This window comes from Eublepharis macularius, chromosome 7 (assembly GCF_028583425.1).
Source record: "Eublepharis macularius isolate TG4126 chromosome 7, MPM_Emac_v1.0, whole genome shotgun sequence".
Lineage (NCBI taxonomy): Eukaryota > Metazoa > Chordata > Lepidosauria > Squamata > Eublepharidae > Eublepharis > Eublepharis macularius.
In genome coordinates, this window is record NC_072796.1 from 128,899,182 (window position 1) to 128,918,450 (window position 19,269).

Consider the following 19,269-nt stretch of genomic DNA (forward strand, 5'->3'; position numbering starts at 1 on the left):
GAAGAAGCGAGTTTTGCAGCTGCACCCATTACATTTCTTTCAAAATTTCTAAAGGGCCCACAGGTCCAAAAAGGTTAGGGAGTCCTAGTAAGATTGCCAGGCCAGGCCAGGAAGATCTTGGGGATGGGGATATGGGGGGTGCTGGTGTCACATGCACCATGATGTCACTTCCAGGAAAACAGGACACGGCATCATGTCACTCTAGAAAATCTACGGCAAAACCATAACGTTTCTAGCAATTCCTAGAGCGATGTGATGTGGTTTTCCCTGGGAGTAACATCATGCCATGCGCAATGCCAGCATTCAAAACAAAAATTCTCCCATGGCTGCTCAGATTGACAGTGGGCAACAAGGGATGCCTGTGGGAAGTTTGCCATATGGGGAGGCCTGGCAACCCTACGTCCTGGTCCAGTTGCAGCCCCTCTCCAAAGTCTTGGGAAGAGTCTTTTCTGTCATTCCCACCTGCCACACCTTAACTGGAAATATCTGGAGTTGCCAGGTGTCCAGTTTTCACCCAGATATTCCAGAATTTTGGAGGACTATCCAGGGAAAATGTTCCCCAAAAACCAGCCACCTGGCCTCCTCCCTCTTCCCTTTCCTCTGGCTGCATGGTGCCACCACCGGCCTGAAGAAGTGACCAGCCAACCCAAGAGCCTGGGTGGTCTCCCGCAGCTCTGCGGTATCACCCAGGAGTGGCACCAAGAAGTGGAGGGGTGGGCATGATGATGTCACTTCCTGCAGTGACATCATCATGCCTCCCGGGGCGTGGGCGTGCATGGTGTGCATGCATGCATTGGAAAAATAAAAATGCATGTCCCCTCCACCTCTCCCGGGGTCTGCTATTAGTACCGCATCTAACAACCCCAGAACTGTCAGGGATTGAACCTTGGACTTCGAGCACCTCTCCTGTATTTTTTCATCTCGAGTGTACATTACGTACAAACTCATGGAAACTAACTGGACCTGCCAAGTTGTAGAACTCCATTTTGTAGGGTTGCCAAGTTCTTGTCGGTGCTTCCACACCTACACTCCACTGCCTGCCTTCGCTCTATTGAGTGGTGAGGGGGAAATGGAGGGGCTGGAAGGGTGTCCGGTGGCAACACCATGTCGCTTCTAGCTGCATAAATGGAATTGTGTCATGGGACACTCTATGATTCCCCAGATTCTATGGTTTTTACCGTAACAATCCTAATAGTCTCTCCTTTCTTCTGAACCATAAAAATTCTTCTAGCAAGCATTTATTTCATAAGGGGCACAAACTGACATTCACTAGCAGTGAAAATGCCCTCCCCATGCCAAAAAAAAAACAAATTAGAGAATTTACATTCTACCTTCCTATTCTAACTGCCACCCAAAGTGGCTCATATCCTCACACTAAAAAAAAAAAATTCTGAAAATGACAAACATCTATTTTTAAAACAGCCATGTAAAATAATAACAGTACAATCGCAGCCAAAATACATATGAAAGCGCGTCAGACAGCAATAAAAACCAAACACCGAGCCAATAAAACAGCTAATAATATTTCAGCAAGATCGGCAAAAAATCCTCAGCAGACATTAAGGTGGCATCAGACCTGCAAAATAAAACAGAATTCCAGCAGCGCCTTAAAGGCCAGCAACATTTATTCCTCCATGAGCTTTTGTAAACCAGAGCTCACTTCTTCAGATGTTTGTTGGAAGGAAATCATTTTACGTTCATGAGATTTGGGGGCGGGGCATTGCCCGAGAAGGGAAAACTGTGGGGAGGAAGTGATGTCACTTTACCATAGTAAATAAATAATATTCGCAACAGTTAATATTCTATAATGTGTTCGATTATACTATGTTAGGGAAGGCAGCATAGTATAGCCTGATCTCATCAGATCTTCAAAGCTAAGTAGAATCGGTACTTATAGAAGAGACCGTAAAGGAAGTCTCTGCAGAGGAAGGCAATGGCAAACCACTTCTGCTTCTTACTTGCCTTAAAAGCCCCTTGCTGGTGTTGCTGTAAGTCGATTGCAACTTGACAGTGCATGCATGCATGCGCATGTACACACACACTATACATGATAGTGCTCAGAAATTTCAATGTTGTGAAGTTTAACTTAATCTGTTTTAATCCTATTGTGATTGCATGAGATTGTTTCTGTTCAAGTAATACCCTTTTTTCTTCACTCAAAATTTGTTTGCTATTTTCAGCTCCTTCCTCACATGGCAAAACCTGATAAACATACTCTAAGAAAAGGTACAACAGTTTGCAGCTCCCTCTCCAAAACTGCTTGTAAAAAATGAAGGCATATAGACTTTCAGTTGCCATAAATATGCTAAATAGTATAATTATGTGTGTTAATTAAGGTATAAATGATGTTTTATGTTGCTAAAGCAGTCAAAGAGGTTTAGAGTTGACAAGTAAATATTTCATATATTTCAGTTTCTCCCCAATATTTTTTTCCCATGTACAGAATACACTTTTTCAGCATGGCTTCAAAAATCTCTGAAAGACACATTACAAATTCTGAAAGACAAAAAAAAAAACCTTCAGAAAAAGGCCAGAAGAGCCCTGCCTTGATCTTGAGGCAATGAGTTCCACAAGATAACCTGGCCCATATCAATGAAAACCATTCTTCAAATTGGGTCACAGACCTAACAGGAAGCAAGTGCTTCTCGGTGGATGCTGAAATTGACACATCTTCCCCTTCTGGTTTCTTGACACATCGGCAACTATTTCCTCTAGTTCTTTGAGGGGAGAGAGAAGAGGCTTGATCATTGCTATGCTGCTGCAACACCAAAAAAGGAACATATAGCAATAGTATTAGAACGGCCCACGTAATCCCTTTGCCTTGCCTTCATGTGGCAAAAGTCACAGAAGTCTCAACTGTTTGGGTACAGCTTGATATATGTGATAAAATTACAAGAAGAGATCTTTTTTTCAGGAGATCATATCACGCCTAAGTCATAAAATGTCCATGTCTGCAATAGCCACTGGAAACCACATTTCATCTGGTCTGCAAGGATAAGTAATGCAGGCAACCACAGGAAACTCAAGAAAAAATTGAAATATTTTTTAAAAAATTAAAATGAAGAAGCAGTAATCTCTTTCTTTCTCTATGCAAAGGGGGAGATTCACCTGTAACCAACAAGATTTTTTAAGGGTATAAGCTTTCGAGAGTCAAAACTACCTACTTGAAATTAAGGGGTTATTATTTTGCCCATATTGTCCAAGATCCCTCGTGCCCCTTCACAAAGCTACAATTTGGGAAATGAGTATAAAACCGCTTTATGTCTATAATGTAGGTGGCCCCTTAGCAGGGCTCATTTCGAGGGGGAATGTGCAGGAACGCAGTTCCGGCAGTTCCCCAAAGAGGTTACATGACAGGTGGCCCCGCCCATCTGACTCAGCCATTTTGGATCTGTTTTGGCCTGGATTGGGGCCAAAATGTCCCGGATCGGGCCTCTGATGGGTGGTGGATCACTCTCCAGTTCAGCAGCAGCCCGATCTTGACCATTTTGGACCCCTTTTCTGCCATTTTCAGCCCCCTTTTGCCATTTTGGGCCCAATTTCAGCCCTGAATGGCCAGGATTGGGTCCAAAACAGCCAGGATAGGTGATGGCAGGGGGTGTGGCATATGCAAATCAGTTATGCTAATGACACACTTCCAGTGATGGCAAGGGGCATGGCATATGCTAATGAGTTATGCTAATGAGTTCCTCCAGCTCTTTTTCTACGAAATGACCCCTGCTCCTTAGGGAATCATAGAGAGCTCAGCAAGACATACAGAGAATATTTTGTAGTTATTAAACTTAAAGCCCAACTGTCAGCCGACATATCTCACTGGGGGAGGGGCGGGTAAAAATAAGCTATCAGATAGATAGATATTGACAATAGTGTAGAAGTGTGAATTTCACAAGTTCACATTATTAAATTTTCAATTCTTTCAGTAGATGCCCTAAAAGATCTAGCTGTTTTCTTGGTGTTTAAGAAACTCTGTGTTTAAAACGTGTGGTAAATCCGCCCACAGCAAACCAAAGAATTTTTTTTTTTGGCTGACAACGAGTGTGGAAAGAGAATAACATATTTGCATAAAAAACTGGAAGTCATTACTCTCGTTCCTAGCAGTGAAGTTGCATACAGCTGAAAAAAGACCGGCTGGGAAACTAGCATCACAAACCAACAAATGAGAAACCTCCGATTATATTTCTCTGGATTCTGATATAATAGTATACTTCCTCATATGAAATATTTTTTTATAAAGTAGTTCCACTACTAGTTTGAAAAGCCTTGCTGAGTTATCTGGGGGATTGGGAGAAGAGAGCAGGAAGGGTGTCTTGCAAAGCCCTTTTAAGTGGATTGTTTCAGGTGCGTAACCGTGTTGATCTGTAGTGGAAGAGCAGAATTTGGGTCCAATAGCACCTTAAAGGACAACTAGATTCCCAGGACATAAGCATTTGAGACAGAGTCAAAGCTCCCTTCTTCAGAGCTACACATGTCTAAGCCCATTGCTCTTCAGTGGACTCAGAAGGCAGTAATTCTGTTTTGGATGGCACTCTAAACCAATTTATACCCGTTGTGCTTGAACTTGAATTGCAGGTTGCCTTCCAGTGGTTGCCAACTGACCCAGGAAACATGGAGAGGTTTTTTTCCTGTGCTTTTCACTGAGTCAATATCGTAATTGTTTTTATTGGTTCTGATGGATTTTTAAGATGTGATTTTATTGTGTATGTTTTTAATTTGATAGCTGCCTTAATGGCTTTGCAGCTATGCAATAGCTGTTGTGGTGGTGTTTCCTTTCCGTGTGTTGTGTATGTGAGGGGTGTGTGCGCACATCTGTACAGTAGGTGAAATGATTGTACCTAACATCATGGATAATCAGGTCATCAAAATATTTTCACTGTGTGAAAATGCACAAACATAAACTGTTGACGACAACACAATTTAAATTAACCCAAACAGTAAGACTTTTTTAAAAAATGGTGTTTGTTTATAATCACTGGCTAACCCACTGATGTGTTCACTGTTAATGCAATCGGCTACCAAGGAGTGTGTAGGGATAACATGCCCTGGGGGGGAAGGTGAAAAGGAGAATCCTATGAGGCATTGGGAGAATGTACATACATAATACACTGGCAATTGCGTGGGACAGTTTGAATGCTTGGAAATAGATCCAGAGGATTTAGCAACGTTAGTCTATAGTTGCAAAATACTAAAGAGTCCAGTTGCACCTTTAAGACTAACCAACTTAATTGTAGCATGCATGGAATGTAACCTAGCTTGAACTGTTTGCAAACAAAAAACAACTCTGTCTGTGGCCAACAGATGAGCTGCAAGCCAAACCAGTGAGCGTTCGAACATCCTTAATTTTTACAATTTGCCTGGGATTGCTAAACCGGGGGTTGTGATATTCACCTGGAAGGCATCTATTCTGTTTGCAACATGTTATGAGATCTTGGAGAGAGAGGGGTACAGATTGGAAAGCAACCTTGAATGGACACCTTCTCACAAGCATTTGCCCTGTGATAACTTTCATTAGCAATTCTGGCCATTTTATATTTACATGCCATAAGCTTTATAATGGGCTTTACAATAAACCTCTTTTAGACGCTATTATCTGATAGTAAAGCAACCAGCCTGTTTCTCTCCCTCCAGTCTACCCTGGTTAAGCCCAATTAGCTTGACTAGTTATTTCTTTTTAAAAAGGCTTTTTACTTAGAAAGGAGGGCTGTATTGTAGGGAGGGGATTTCAGATGCTTCGCTAATGAGTTAGTGACCATAGACTTCACCACTATGTTGCCTTACATCCTATCTGTTGCTTTAAGTATGTGCTTCTATGTGCTACCTGTGCTTCAAGTATGATCCTACTGGATAGTTATATGTTGTCTAATGTCAGTCCTAGAATTGCTTATGCTGTGTTTCAGCATTTCTCCAACACTGTACTGGATTCCTGCTTCGTGAACTTGTATTTATTTACCCTATGCCATTGTTTATGGAAATGTCTTTGATATTGACTGTACTAATCTTGCACTGTGTAATCTGCCTTGAGTCTCAGTGAGAAAGGTGGACTATAAGTAATTAAATGAAACCATATTGCATGATACTTCCCCAGCTTTTGGAATTAATAATACTTTGAATGTATATGTTCAAACCATAGGGCATGCCTTATCTCAGCAAACATTTCAATAGTTCCATAAGGTAAGCCAGGATCAGGCCCCACTTTGAAAAAGTGGAGAAGAAGCTACATCTGTCTAAGTCTGCTGTGGAAGCAAGGTTCAAGGCAGGGCCTTTGCAAGTTTACCCAACACCACATCATTTATTCATTGATGCAATATGAGCTTATCCAGCACGATTGTGTAAAAGCCAAAGAGAAAATCGAAGAGTTTCCCAGAAAGGGGAAGGGGTTGAAACTGACTAGAAAAGAAGGTAATGTAGGCCACAGAGGTCAATTTCTCATCTCCTTTTAAAAAAAAGTAATGATGATAACGTTTTACAAGGATACCCCTATCAATGTAAAACGCTAGAAGCACAACCCTATGCCCAGTTAATTGGAAGTAAACTGGGTATAGGATTGTAGCTGAGGAAATTTAAATAAGAGAAACTCAAAAGCAACTCAAAAGCAAGAAACTCAAAAATGTGTGCCACATTATGGCACACATAGACTGAGTCCGGGGTCTCTACCCTGTGTCAGAAGTAACACAATGACACACAAGTGGTGAGTTCTCAACCGTTCCTGCCTGTCGGTACCCACTTAGGATCAAGACAACGGTGGCTATGGAGAATGGGCTTCTCCCTCCCCCCTCCACCATTGCGGGGGAGGGGCATTATTAGATGTATTGGGGAAAGCTATGAGAATCCCAGAGAACACATGGATTTCCTCATGTTCTCAAAAGAAAAAATTAAACCCTGCCCTCAAGACATAGTTGATTTATAGCCACTTCTGGTGGGGTTTTCATGGCAAGAGACTAACAGAGGTGGCTTGCCACTGCCTGCCCCTGCAACCTTGGTCTTCCTTGGATTTCTCCCATTCAATTACTAACCAAGGCTGACCCTGCTTAGCTTGAGATCTGACGAGATTTGGCATCGGAGCTGCAAGTAATTCATCTCTGCAAACTCTGTGGATGTCAGTTTCCAAATATTCGCTGAATATTCGTATATTCGCGATCTGGATTTGCCATCCTAGGAGATTTGATCTGAATATTCGATACGGTGAAATACCAAATGCCACCATATATCTGATGGCTGGCATCCAACCGCATTTCGCATCCTGCCATCTATGAGAGCTCTTGATGGATTTGGTTGATATTGAAGATGAGATGACAATATATCTAAAGGGGACAAAATCCAAGATGCAGATTGAATTTAAATTTGCAATTTTGGAACATTACACATTATGCATTCAAGAAATTTTTGTACAGTATTCTAATATTTTCAGATGCTTCAAAGAATGTGCTCTGACTTGGATAGCCTAGGTGAGGCTGAGCTCATCAGATCTCAGAAGCTAAGCAGTGTTGGTCTTGGTTAGTAATTGGATGGGAGACCTCCAAGGAAGACCAGGGTTGCAGAGGCAGGCAATGGCAAACCACCTCTGTTAGTCTCTTGGCATGAAAACCGTGCCAGGAGTCGTCATAAGTCAACTATGTCTTGAGGGCAGGGTTTAATTTTTTTTTAATTGAGGGCACTCTCCACCACTAAAGAATGCATGCTGACGCAACAGCTAGACTACAGACCTGCTTTCAAAGGCCCTAAATTTCTTTGCACACAGACCAGTTTGATCCAGGTTCAGCTGATAGTTGAGGCCATCTGTAACAGGCACACAGTTTGCATCAACAAGACACGGCTGGAAATTCTCGGGGCCAGCATCTGCTGTGACATAAGGGGGATGATCTGTTTTTATTCAAATGAAATCTAACCGGCTCAGCCTGCATTAAGCAGCCCAGCTCGCAACGGATGCTCACACTGTTAATTACAACCAGCTTCCAAGAAATCTTAAAAGCATTTCCTTGAATGTAACAAAATAAATTCAAAATACAAGTAGAGATGGCATGATTTAGGTGGGTATCCAGCCCCTCAATTTCCCATCTCCTCCTTTTCCACGGTAAGTCGGCAACACTTCAAGTTTTATGTTGCAGAGCATTTGTGGCATCTGTTACAAGGTTAGGAAACATGAACTACATCATCAGCTTTATGGAATTTAAGACTCCGGGGTGGTGCCTGCCATTTGGTAATCATTCTGCTGGTTCATCTGCCCTACAATGCCATTTTTGCATCTGGCCTTGAAAGGCAGAATCTTGTCCAGATGTGACTGAATGGATGAACAAACCGTATGAATATGCATCTATGGCTAAATTAACTTCCTATATGCATAATAGACTAATCTTAGAATTTCAGGGGAAATGGAAAGACTTTTTTGACTATAATAACAACAACGTTCGATTTATATTCCGCCCTTCATGTCAACTTAACACCCACTCAGCGCAGTTTACAAGTATGTTATTATTATTATGTAGCTGGAAATTAAGAAAAACTAAGAATAGGTATAATCGGAGCAAGCCAATCAGAAAATCAGTATTTTAAAATGTTGAATATAAAATGTTCAGTATGTTATTGAATATAAAATGTTGTGTCTAAAATCTTGAGTATAAGTAAGTAAAGAGATGGAATGGAGTAATATTTTGTAGCTTAAAATGCTGTTATACATTGTGTTTTTATTTCTTTATGTATTGTTTATTGTCCTTTTCTTCTTATATATATATATATATATATATATATATATATATATATATATATATATAATACTATTAGATACCATTGTTTGCATCTGGGGAAAAGCATAAAGCAGAGATCTCTAATCGGTAGCTAGCAAACTAATGGTAGCTTGCTGGCTGCTGCAGAGTAGTTTGTAGATCACTAGGAAAAGATACACTCAAAGCTTTCTTTTTCTAATAAAATGATTTTGGGGGGGGTGCTTATCTGAGAGCTTCATGTTCTCGTCTAGGATGGAACAAAACCTGGCCATATGGAGGAAGGAGTAATTCAGAATATCTTTTATTTAGAATATCTTTCAGAAGTAGCTCTCATTAAAGAAAACATAGATGAACCCTGGTATAAAATCTCCTCTTGGAATAGGTTTGCAGCCTGATCTGTATGCATAGATATGAGTGAAAATTAAGCTTTCAGGGGACCTATCCATTGCAATGGATACATCAACATTTTCCAAGTGAAATCAAAACTTCCCTGTGCTTTGTTTTTGTTACGATTAAAAGATTTTTATTCCATCCTTCTAGGGTTGCCAGCTCCAAGGTGGGAATTTTCTGGAGATCTGGGGGTGGGGGGTGAAACCTGGAGAAAATGGGGGTTGAGAAGGGAAAGGACCTTGGCGTGGCATAATTCCATACAGTCCACCCCCCAAAGTAGCCATTTTCTCTGGGTGAACTGATCTCTGTGGCCTGGAGACCAGTTGTAATTCTGGGAGATCTCCAGCCACTACCTGGAGGCTGGCAACCCTACATCCTTCTGCATCAACGCTAGACAGCTGCCAGTCACCAAATTAAAAACACCCCCCCCCAAAAAAAAGAGTCTTCAAAAACAACAGATCAAAAAACTAAGCAGAACATTTCTGACTATCTCCCCCTCCCGCCACCCCCAACCAAAAAGAACTCACCGCACACAATTCATAGCGGGATGCCTATAAAACCTTCAAGAAAAAAGCCTCGTGGTCATACTTACAGACACAACTGCTTTCAGAGAACGATCCCACAGAACAGGCCCTGTGACAAGAAAAGCACAAAAAGGGCGGGAAATACATGCCACCCTGCCAAGAAGGTACAACCCATAGAAACAGCTGCACAGAGCATAATGAGCTTCATACGGAGAGAGGCGATCAAAGCATTTTTTACACACTCGCCTTCCCCACCCTAAGATTCAAGGCAACCTTAATCATCACCTAAAGTCCTACAAACTATTCCATACATAGCAAAAAAGAAGGGAAACAAACCGCAAGCCCGAAGAAAGCAGGACAGATCTTTGTAGCATGAAATGTTTGGTTGACACCAGGGGTCATTTTGTAGAAAAAGAGCTGCAGGAACTCATTAGCATAACTCATTAGCACAACTCATTAGTATATTCCACACCCCTTGACATCACCGGAAGTGTGTCATTAGCACAACTGATTTGCATGTGCCACACCCCCTGGCATCACCTATTCTGGCTGTTTTGGACCCAATCCTGGCCATTCAGGGCCAAAATTGGGCCCAAAATGGCAAAAAGGGGCTGAAAATGGTTAAGATTGGGCTGCTGCTGAGTGGGAGAATGATCCACCACCACCCGTCAGAGGCCTGATCCTGGCTGTTTTTGCACCAATCCTGGCCGTTTTAGGCCCAATCCAGGCCAAAACGGGCCCAAAATGTCCAAAAATCAGGTGGGCGGGGGCATGTGACCTCTTTGGAGAACTACTGGAACTGCGTTCCTGCGTGTTCCCCCTCAAAATGAGCCCTGGTTGACACCCATGTTTTGCTTAGCCCCGACAAATGAATCCCGTAGCCGACACCAGCAAAGCAGTCAGGCTTTAGCTAAGTGTGTCCATAGGTATCTGAGTCTGCTTTTAAAAGACATGCTACCATTGACATTTCTGAAGAATATTATTTCTTTCAACTGAGAAAGAAAGTTCTGTTCAAGAGGGCTAAGCTTTAATGATATGTCCATTGATGAATTCACTTTGGTCTCGTCAGTTATGGCCTAACAGTCTATTTTGGGGAAAGTTCTGAAAAAGTCAATTCTATGGTATGCCAAAGCTTTGGCCATTTTTAATTCTGTCCATCTAATTTTCTGGCAGAGGTGCCAGGCAGCTATAGCTCTATTCCACATAAAAGAAACAAGGGATTTGAGGGAAAGACAGATGTGATGTTTTTGAAAGTGTAGGGAAGTGGTTTTATCGCACTAATGGCTGCTATCCAAAGTTGTGGTTTCCTTCCCCAAAATGCTGGTGAGGTAGCCAATAAGATAAGTTTTCAGTAGGGCTTGTGTGGAAGTGGAAGAAAGCAGGCTAGGATGGGATCCTATTCGCTAACATCAGGGACATCATTAACTTGTTTTTATATTATGTTGGGATGATGTATGGTAAAGGGTGAATGCATAGGTGCTTCATGTAAATATGTCTCTTTCAAACTATGACAGAGTTACTGTATGCTTTAACCATCATCTCATGGTATCTGAGGAAGTGAGCTTTGACTCACGAAAGCTTCATCTTGGAAAATGGTGCTACTGGGCCTGAATTTTGATGTGCCATAGTAAGGATAAAATTGGAGGCTGATCCAGAATTTGAATTGCTGCTTCCATGTGACATAGAATCACAGACTCACAGGGTTGTAAGGGGTCCAGGATCATCTAGTCCAACCCCTGCACAATGCAGGAAATTCACAAGTACCTCCCCTTCCCCCACACACCCCCAGTGACCCCTGCTCCATGCCCAGAAGATGGCAAAACACCATCAGGATCCCTGGCCAAACTGGCCTGGGGAAAATTGCTTCCTGACCCCAAGGTGGTAAGTGGCATTACCCTGGGCATGTAAGAAGGGGCCATGAGAACGAAGCACTGATGTAACCCATTCTGCCCTCCCCTTCATGATCTGCCCAGGTTCACAGAATCACCATTGCTGTCAGATGGCCATCTAGCCTCTGCTTGAAAACCTCCAAAGAAGGAGAGCCCACTACCTCCCAAGGAAGTCTATTCCACGGAGGGACTGATTTAACTGTTAGGAAGTTCTTCCTAATGTTTAGCCAAATGCAGTGTCCATAATGCAACTGCATTCACTTTATATTCAGAGTATACAGTCCAGATAACTTATGCTAGTTGTGTACTGGTCAACAGAAAAACTTGGAGGAGTTAGTTTCAGGTGGATAGCCGTGTTGGTCTGCAGTAGAAGAGCAAGATTTGGGTTCAGTAGTACCTTAAAGACCAACTGGATTTCCAGGACACGAGCATTCGAGAGTCAAAGATCCCTTCGTCAGATATGTGTAATGCTCTTGGAGGAATTAGTGATATGGAAAATTGGGCCATAAAAGAACACTTTCTGTGTCATCTTTTCTTATTTCAAATAGAGATTCCTGGCCAGCAGCCAAGACCAGTGTTTCTTCTGGCCAACACATGGACTACCTCTGAGGATGAGACACATTTCTAAATGGCACAGAATTCTTCGATTGGTACAATGGAAATTGCAATGGCAATATTCTTTTGCCGGTTCTGTGTAACATCCCCAAACTTCTGATCAGCCGGTTAAGCTCAGGTGTTCAGAACACGAACACTAAAAAGGGATCAAGGCGATCCCTCCATTCCACTCAAGATAGAGTGGACTATGCATTCCCAGCCCCAAAGACTATTTTCATCATCAGCCAATAGCAGGGATGGACACACACACACACAGAGCTATGTCTGCAGAGCAAAATATCTCCAGAAGACAAGAAATTAAGCTGAGCTATTTAATAATAATAATAACAACAACAACATTCGATTTATATACTGCCCTTCAGGACAACTTAATGCCCACTCAAAGCAGTTTACAAAGTATGCTATCATTATCCCCACAACAAACACCCTGCGAGGTGGGTGGGGCTGAGAGAGCTCTGAGAGAGCTGTGACTAGCCCAAGGTCACCCAGCTGGCTTCAAGTGGAGGAGTAGGGAATCAAACCCGGCTCTCCAGATTAGAGTCCCGCGCTCATAACCACTACACTTGCAACAAGAAGAGAGAAAGCACCTTTGTGAAGTTCAATGACAGGAAGAAATTCTCACTCCCCTATTCCCAACGATGATTGCAAGAGAACAGCAAATCCTTCGAAAAAATGCACCCTTCATACTTAATGCATTGAAGCAGCTAAGAGGCACAGACTGCAGTTTAAGGACATGTTCCTGGGAGTAAGTTCAGTTGCACAAAACTGGATTTATATCTGAGTAGACATGCTTAGGTGCACTCCTAGAAGACAGCCGCAAATTCATAGCAATGTCTTCAGGAAGCCACTGAGCCTCCTGCCTCGTGTAATACGAGGACAATGAAAAGAGTGCTGGTCTACCTTACAGGACAGATAAACATTACCAAGTTAGTGCATGTGAAAAGCTTTGAATTCCTCCAAAGCACCCCATTAAACATGCTTAGAACTATTTTTTTCAATGCTAGAATTTTGACCTAGAAAATGCCATGATAAAGAGAGTGCCCTTGAACATACCCAGAGTTCACTTCCCAATAGCTCTACCTTGCTTCCACATCACCCCTGAGTTCTGACACTGGCTAAGAAAAACAATTAACCACTGCTCACTAGGGCAAGACTTGCTGCCTTGGAAACAATTAGCCAGAATTCCACGAACCATCTGGATGGCCTTGGCCAAGGCATTTTTCTAAGGATCGGCAAAAGTTGCCACCTTTATTTTTCTGGGAAAGCAACCCTTGGTGACAGGCAAAGATTCAGCAGGTGCAGCTCCCCCCCCCCCCGCCCCAAACATGGAGATATAGAGATGCAAACATGGGAGTTGTTAAAGGCACAAGAGCTGTGCCAGTAAAGGGGTGGCTGCCAGTCTTTAATGCAGGATAAGAATGCTGGCCTGCCTTACAGGGTTCTTGCAAGGAGGCCCAATGCAATGTCCAGGAAATGTTTCAGAATAAGAAAAACATTGCACTGTCTCAACTATATGGTATTTTAGTTACGGAAAAGATAAAGAGACTTTCTAAAAACTGATTCACACAGGCAGCTCCACCACATGTTCCTTCGAATAGCACTCCACCAGTGCTTGATTTCAGCCAAGAAAGAGAACATTTTTAACAGAATGGAAGCAAACCCAGTGGCATCTTACTGGCTCCCACCTGGTGGAACACTCTGCCTGCTGAAATCAGGGCCCAGCAGGATCTACTATCCTTCCGCCGGGCCTGCAAGACAAAGTTGTTCCGCCAGGCATATGACTGAGGCTGGGCCTCTGCGGGCCTGGAAAAAAAGGGGTGTATAAAATCTTAACCCTCCCTGTGAAGGCTGTCCACCATCCTGTTTTAAATGTGTATTAATACACTGTTGTTTTAATGTTTTAATGTAGATGAATTTTTTATTGTATTTTAATATGTAGTTATCTGCCCTGAGCCCGCCTGCAGGGAGGGCAGAATAGAAATTTGAAATCAATAAATAAATAAGATGGCAAGATCAAAGCTTTACACTGTGGCCTAAGAGATCTGTTTTCCGCCCTTCCGTCTTTTTAAAATCTTGTAACATTAAGCTTGATGAAGGGTCCTGAAAGCTGGCAGTGTTTTGTGCTAATTTAGTTGGTCCAATAAAAAATATTACACGAATTTTGTTCTTGTTTGGGGGATTCTGCATGGACTAATATGGCTGTACAACCTTGGGGGAGGGAAGGGACCGTGGGCCAAGTTTCGCAGTCTCATCCTAACCTCCCTCACAGGGTTGTTGTGAAGATAAAATGGAGGTGAGGAGAATAGCGTAAGCCGCTTTGGGTTCCTGTTGGGGAGAAAGGCAGGGTGGGTAGGTAGGTAGAAATAATACCTCTGTAGTTTCATGCATCTCCCTTCCAGGAAGAGATTCTAAACCTCATCCTCGGATATCCCACTGGAGATAGAATCATAGAACTGGAAGGCACCTCCGACGTCACCAACCCCCTGTACAATGCAGGAAATTCACAACTACTTTGCAACTGACTGACGGAGGACCCTTCTTCCTTGATGTGCCTCCTTAGGCAAAATCTGGCCACATCAGCCTAACCCAAAGAGGCAAGCATATGCCTAGTTTACACACAATGCGTTCTCTCTTTCTCTCCTATGCCAGGTTTCAGTGCTCCTCGTTCTCCCAACCCACCCTATGCCATTTGGAGGCCACGCATCCTATCAAGACTGCCAATACATAACTCCCCCCCATCCTTCCTATCTCTCCCTTTGATGACTTACTGAAGCCAGTTGGCCATGACTCCCCCACGTTCTTTCATCTGCAATCCTCAGCCCCCTAGAAATGCGCCCTTCTCCGTCCCCCAAACCTTCACAGCCAAGATTTGTAAATCAGAAGGGCAGCTATGGAACCGCCACCATCACCACCCATTCCTATTATAGGAATGGGAAGGGAGGTGGGAAAGCCTCGCCAAAATAGCTTCAGGTGGGTCGCTGTGTTGGTCTGCAATAGAACAGCCGGATTTGAGTCCAGTGGTACCATAAAGGCCTGCAAGATTTTCAGAGGTGAAGCTGTTGAGAGTCAAAGCTCCCTTCTTCAGATACAAAGGGAATTTATATCCTAAAGCTCTAGTACAGCAGGACTGGAGTCCAGTGGCACCTCGGAGCCCAACAAGGTTTTCGGGGTATGAGCTTTTGAGAGCCAAGGCTCCCTTCATCAGATACTTAGAGACCAAGAAGGGAGCTCTTAACTCTCAAAAAGCTCATACCCTGAAAATCTTGTTGAGCTCTAAGGTGCCACTGGACTCCAGTCCTGCTTCTTGCCAAAATGCAACTGATCTACAGAGAATGCCTCCCCCCTGATTGCTGATTATGAAATCCGGCCTTGAAGCAGGAGATAATTACCAGCATCTCTCCTACAGCCATTATCCAGAAGCCCTTTTAAAAAATGTCCCTGTAATCTTTTCTTTTATAGGTAGATCACGCACATTAGAGACTCTGCCGCACCGAGTGATCCGTGGGGGAGATAAGAGGAAGAAGTCCAGCGCTTGAAACAAGCACTGCAGGGAAGTGGAAATAATCTCCCCCTCCTGGGGTGGTGTGTGTAGACCATCACAGCTCCAACTTCGAATTAGGGCACTTGAAGGGAAAGGCCTCATTTCCCTCCTCCTGGCCCCGATTGATTTGGGGAAGGGGGTGATGAAATGGGGGCTATCCCTTCAAATGGACAGGGGGGAGTAAGAGCTCAAAGGCTGCTAGAGGAACAAGGGGGGGGGGAACGCATGGCGCTTGCAGGACTGAGGATCTCCGCCACTGACTTCCCCAGGGTTGGAGTCTCTCTCTACACAAGACATCATGGGTCGCTGAAGTGAAAGATCTTACACATGATCTCCCATTGTGGATACACATGCACTGCTAAAGCAAGCTTGAATATAAGATCACACAGAAAGCAAAGCCACTTGTAAGACATCTTAGAGAGCCTCGTAGGGAGGCCAGCTTGAGAATCAACCCATGGAACTCCGTGAGGCTTGATTCGCAGTACATATATACAGGCACGATTGAACGCCTGGGGTTACTTTGTATCTGAGGAAGAGAGCTGTGGTTCTCGAAAGCTTATGCTACAATAACGTTGGTTAGTCTTAAAGGTGCTACTGGACTCTTATTTCTGGGATACTTTGGTTTCTGAAAAGCTGGCATAACCACAGATACATCCATGCTCCGCAGAAATGGGCACATGCAGGCTAAAACACCGAGGTGCGATTGGACCTGGATCTTGCTCTTTGACTCCCTGTATGAGTAGACCTGGCCTTTGCGAAGCCAGAGCACAACCGCTGGGCCTCGGGGCAGGATCAACTCCCTGCTCCCTTCCTTCACCATCGCACACAAACAACCAAATCCCCCCCGTGTCCTCCAATCGCACGCCAGCAGGTGCTCAAAGACCCGTTTGCAACCAGACCTCCTCTTTTTGCACCCTGAGAAATAAACAAGGCCGTGCAAAGGGTCTTACCTGGGAGTCCGCCTCCCCTTGGACCACAGTGCTCCTTACTTCTGAGTAAACATGCAGGGGGGATGTGGGGTCCAGGTATTGAGGCGCATGCATCCCGCCCGGATCCCTACCGGAGGAGGGGGGGGGAGGAGCGTGGCTTCGAACGAACCAGCCCAGCCCAGCCCAGCCGAGCCTCGCAGTTCGCCTCGCCTGCCGCCGCCTCCCCCGGCAGACAGGATGCTTCTGGCAGCCGCGCTTCCTCTCGCTGCAACCGGTTTGCCTCGCTCAGCCCAAAAAGCAAACCCGCCTCGAAATGCAACGATCGGATCGTCGTGATTAATAACAATAATAATAATAGCAGCAATAATCAGGTCGCTCACCAGATGCCTCGTGCTGATGAAGCGGCGCCCAGCCCGGCTTGGGAAAGCGGCGACCGAACGGCGCGGAAGGGGACCAGATGCCGGCAGCAGCCGCCAGCGAGAGGCAGCTCGAGCTTCCGGGTTGGTCAGTTTCAACGTCATTGCCACAGGTTTGCAGGGGGGCGGTGGGAACACTCGCAGGTGTGTCAGGCGGGCTCTGAGTCCCGCGGCACCGTGGAGACCGGCAAGGTTTGTAGGGAGCAAGCTTTCGACAGTCACAGCTCCCTTCTGGGGAGCTCCCATCAAGGACTTAAAGGGCACTGTAGTTCAACAGAAACCTTTCAAAATCGAAAAGAGTCCAGTAGCACCTTTAAGACTAACCAACTTTACCGTAGCATAAGCTTTCGAGAATCACAGTTCTCTTCGTCAGATGCGTGGAGGGTTGAGAAGGAGCCCCCATAACAGTTCAACAATTCACTCCCTCCACGCATCTGACGAAGAGAACTGTGATTCTCGAAAGCTTATGCTACAGTAAAGTTGGTTAGTCTTAAAGGTGCTACTGGACTCTTTTCGATTTTGCTACTACAGACTAACACGGCTAACTCCTCTGGATGTATGACCTTTCAAAAACAGAATCCAAGGGGAAGCTGCTGAACTGGAATTCATGTGTAAATTTGACTCAGTCAGGCTTGGATTGAATAGGGACTATGAATGGTTATGTCATTATCAGAAGTAGCAGATCCCATTATCAGAAGCTACTGATTGCATCTCCTCCCCCCTCCCCTCTCCACCTATATATATCTGACCGGTTCATTCTTACCCTCCATGCATCTGACGACGAGAACTGTGATTCTCGAAAGCTTATGCTACAGTAAAGTTGGTTAGTCTTAAAGGTGCTACTGGACTCTTTTCGATTTTGCTACTACAGACTAACACGGCTAACTCCTCTGGATCTTCTTCAGACCGGAATCTAGATTATTCCGCTCTGAAGAAGGGAGCTTGACTCTCCGAAGCTTACACCCTGCAAACCTTGCGGGTTTCCAAGGTACCACTGGCAGTGAGGGATCTACATTTTGGGGACCCTGAAGCTTGAACTGTTATGGGGGCCCCTTCTCAACCAGAAACAATAGGGCAACATCCAACATACAGCTGGGGGTTCGAGTGCTGCAAGCCCCCTGAGAAAATTTTGAAATTTGACAAATTACAAGGACATTTTGAGGCCATATGAAACGAGTATTGGAGCATATTCTAAGGTCAATATTAAGTGCTTCAACCCATTGGCGTATGATTCTGTCACTGAAATAGCCTTATTTTAATAACAAACTCTTTTTAAAAAACCCTCATTTTTTGATGAAAAATTCACTAGAAAAAAGTTGCTCCAGGATTAGGGTCCCTGGATCTTATGCTTCATTTGTTTCATATTAGACCCACCCCTGGCCACCGGACTCAAATCCTGCTGTTCTATTGCAGACCAACAAGGTGACCCACCTAAAACTTTGCAGATATATAATGGAGATATATATATCTCCATTATATAATGGAGATATATAATGGAGATGGGGTGGCACACCAAAAGGAACCTTGTGGAACCTTAAAGACTAACACATTTATCACGGAGAGAGATTGAGATGGGTAGCCCTGTTTGCCTGTCTGTGGCAGTAGAAAAGAGCAAGAGTCCAGTAGAAAAGAGCAAGTAGCACCTATAAGACTAACAAAATTAACGGATGGGTATGAGCTTTCATGAGTCACAGCTCGCTTCGGTATCTGAAGAAGTGAGCTGTGACTCACGAAAGCTCATAGGTCCAGTAGCACCTATACCCATATAGGTGCTCCTGGACTCTTGCTCTTTTCTACGTTTATTATGGCACATGTGGACTAAAAAAATGCCAAGAGGTATTAAAAATTTCCAGGAGGGGAAAAGAAAATATCAGTGGCAAATCTGAGACAGCCTTCTGCCCGTCCTCATTTCCCAAGGCGGCAGTGGGTATGGGATAGCAGATCGCGCTTTGTACTTGCACAGAGGAGGTGGGAATTCAGATCTTCAGTCCTCGCTTTCTCTTGGCCTGCCCAATCTCACAGGGTCACTGTGAAGATAAATGGGTGGGGAATCGTTTGGAGTTGCAGGATACCTCCAGCTCCTTAGAGGAAGGGTAGGATTTTAAAGTATGTATATTAATAATGGGACGGAAGGCAGCATGGTACAGCTGGATCTCATCAGCTCTCGGAAGCTAAGCAGGGTCAGTACTTGGATGGGGGGACTTCCAAGGAAGACTCTGCAGAGGAAGGCAATGGTCAACCACCTCTG

General features: G+C 44.2%; 1 protein-coding gene across 3 annotated transcripts in view; it reads right to left on the reverse strand.

Moving 5' to 3' along the window:
* Positions 1-17,048, reverse strand: part of CYRIB (CYFIP related Rac1 interactor B) — an 83,520-nt gene extending 66,472 nt beyond the window's left edge. The window contains exon 1 of one of the 3 annotated variants that reach the window (XM_054985782.1): positions 16,986-17,048. The gene's annotated coding sequence lies outside the window, so the exon portion shown is untranslated. Of the gene's footprint in view, positions 1-16,626; positions 16,711-16,985 lie in introns of those variants that run through there. The other 2 variants (XM_054985777.1, XM_054985773.1) reach the window with 2 other exon arrangements.
* Positions 17,049-19,269: the final 2,221 nt, after the last annotated feature.